At 41.4% G+C, this 2682-nt stretch overlaps 1 pseudogene; it reads right to left on the bottom strand.

Annotated features, from left to right (window-relative positions):
• Nucleotides 1-635: 635 nt before the first annotated feature.
• Nucleotides 636-2475, bottom strand: LOC138081521 (endogenous retrovirus group K member 9 Env polyprotein-like; annotated as a pseudogene).
• Nucleotides 2476-2682: the final 207 nt, after the last annotated feature.

The following is a 2682-nucleotide window of genomic DNA, read 5'->3' as shown; positions in this document are numbered from 1 at the left end:
TCTGTCTCCCTTGAAACACTCAACATCCTTCAAGAATTAGTTTATATGACCTCTTTTAAGAAGGCATTCCTGGTCCTCTCCCTTGATTGAGCTCCCATGGTCCTTTCACACATCTTATGTCCCTTAGGCTGTCTGGCATTTTAGGTAGATGGGTTCTCCTACCAGTCTATGAGTTCCTAGAGGACAGAGATGAAGTCCAAGTCAGATTTCTGACATCCACCACACCCATCACACTGCCGCGGCCAGCACAAGCAAGAGTCGCACCTGCAAAGGGAGAGAACGGAGCGTCCCCGCGTGGAAAAATAAGAGAGAGAGACAAAAGATGGGGTTGAGAGGATCAGACCCACTATGTCTGATGCCTTCCTTTATTAGGCCACGGTATTTATAGGGTAAAGTACGTGACTTAAGACATGTATAGGGATATTCTTTAATCTCAAAATACAATCACCAGACCCCTACCAATGTATGCATAAGTAATCTATCTTTTAAGACATGTTGCAAGAGCCAGACCTCCTGGAGCAAGACGGCCTGGAGCCTTAAGGGCTGTAAAAATTCTTGAGGGTGGCGGGACAGGGAGCTTAGGTCAACGCCTAAGGCTCCGCATACCTGCGGAGCAGCTCCCAGGATTTAACCCTTCACGGGTCGTCCCCCGCATCTCCCCTCTCTTTATTTTTTTTTTAAAAGCTCCATAAGGTGTCGATGTTGCAACATGTTTTTATGTATCAGAATTTTGACATGTAAAACTTCTTTAACAATACTACGAATAAGACAAGGAGCCAGACAAATCACGATAAGCACAACAGTCAAAACCGCGCCCACAGCAATTATGCTTCGCCACAGTGAATGCAAGCTAGGGAAGTTAGAAAATAAATTTTGCACAAAATTGTTAACAGCATCAGCAATATTTAAAGTAGCTTTAGGAGAATTTTCAATATCAAGAATTTCATTATGTAATTGCAATAAATCTAGAGAAACATTAGTATTAAACCAAATTCCTTGTAGATGTTTTTTCACCTTATCCCAAGGAAAGTCAGATGCATTATAAGCCTTTTTTGTAACACAAATCCATTTATAATTAGCATGACATTGAATTTTCATGCGAAAGCTAATGCTCTGAACTTGTTCTCCTAGAACTCTAACCACATCATATAAAGCTGATAATCTATCTTCTATTTTTTTATCTATATCTTCTTGTGTTCCCATTACTTTAGTAACATTATATGACAAGGAATCTACAGCATGAGCAGCTTGAATGGATTGTGCTAGAGATACAGAAGCAGTAACAGCAGTTGCTATAAGGGTGATTAAGGATACTATACCCAGAATAATCAGGCTCACACTTCTTTCAGTGCGGCTAAGAGCCGTGTTAATGCGTTGTAGCAATTCTAAAGCAGTCTCGTCATACCAAGCTTCAGTTATTTCAACAGGTAACATTACAAAAGCAGGTTGTTTTACTATTAAAACTTGTTCTCCTTTTGCAACACCTCTTATGCAATTAGTAAGTATGCAATTAGAACAATTTAAATGATAAATATTCAATGACAATGTTATTTTCATATGGCCTTGTATCAACATGAATGGGTAAGGGACACAGGCTCGGGGATATAAAAACCCCGTAACTCCTACATTACCATATTTACTCCCACTGATATTGGGTTGTAAATATAGACTATTGCCATGACCAAAAGCAGCCAAAAGTTTCCACAGTTCTGTTTGATATATGTGAGCAGTGTTTACAGAGAGAATGGGTGGATGCTGTCCTCAATATTCAGGAAAATCAGGTTTTCCCCCAGGTGCCCAATCCCATAAAAAGGTGGTATTGGCATTGTTGATGTTGTACACCGACGCAACCCGGGCTCGACATAAAGTCCAAGGAGTGTCTATTCCTATGCCGATGCTTAGATGTTTGTCACAAAACGGAATGTCGAGAGGTCCAGTTCCGTCACGGTGCGATCTTTTTCCGGTTTTTTCATCAATGCCAGAAATAGTCACTCGAGGATAGGATATATCAGCTGACACCTGTATACAGTGAGGATGTTGTAATTGATAAGAAAAGCACATAGGATATTGCGTAGTAAGACCATAAAAGGAGATATTGGCTTGCTGAGGGGAAATATGAGTGTCTAATTTTCCTCCTAAAAGACTTGTGTCGTTGACATAAACAGGTACTATTTCTTTATCCCATCCTAATGATTGAATCATAGGCGGGTCAGGAATGTATGCCCAAAAAGCTGTAGCCGCTCCGTTTTGTATCCTCTGTAACAATAATAATAACATAATCAATATATTTGTAGGTGTCACTGGAGGTTGTACATGAGCCTCATTCCAAGCATATCGCATCAACGCCTCAATCTGCCTTTGGGTAGGCAGCTCACTCGTGGGCTTGCCCAATGTCATGCGGTTCATTTGATATGTTAGGGAGTTCCTCTGTCGCGCGTACCAGCCTCTCCGGGATCCAGCGCGGCGCTTCGGCATTCTGTGGAAAAACACAAACATGTCCCCGTCCCCATATTAATACAGGGTCTGGCCCATACCACAGATTGGTAAATGGATCTTTCCATCGTACAAGTGGTTTTTTGCAGGAGGGCCGTTCTCCCCAAAAACGTTGGGCTGCTGAATTGCCTTCTGCATCTAAAGTTAAAAAGTTTAGAACAAAAAGAGCATGATTTAAGGCGTTATGCG

Source organism: Capricornis sumatraensis, chromosome 6 (genome assembly GCF_032405125.1).
Source record: "Capricornis sumatraensis isolate serow.1 chromosome 6, serow.2, whole genome shotgun sequence".
NCBI lineage: Eukaryota > Metazoa > Chordata > Mammalia > Artiodactyla > Bovidae > Capricornis > Capricornis sumatraensis.
Note: the sequence above shows the minus strand (reverse complement) of the source record. Positions and strands in the feature narration are given on the sequence as shown.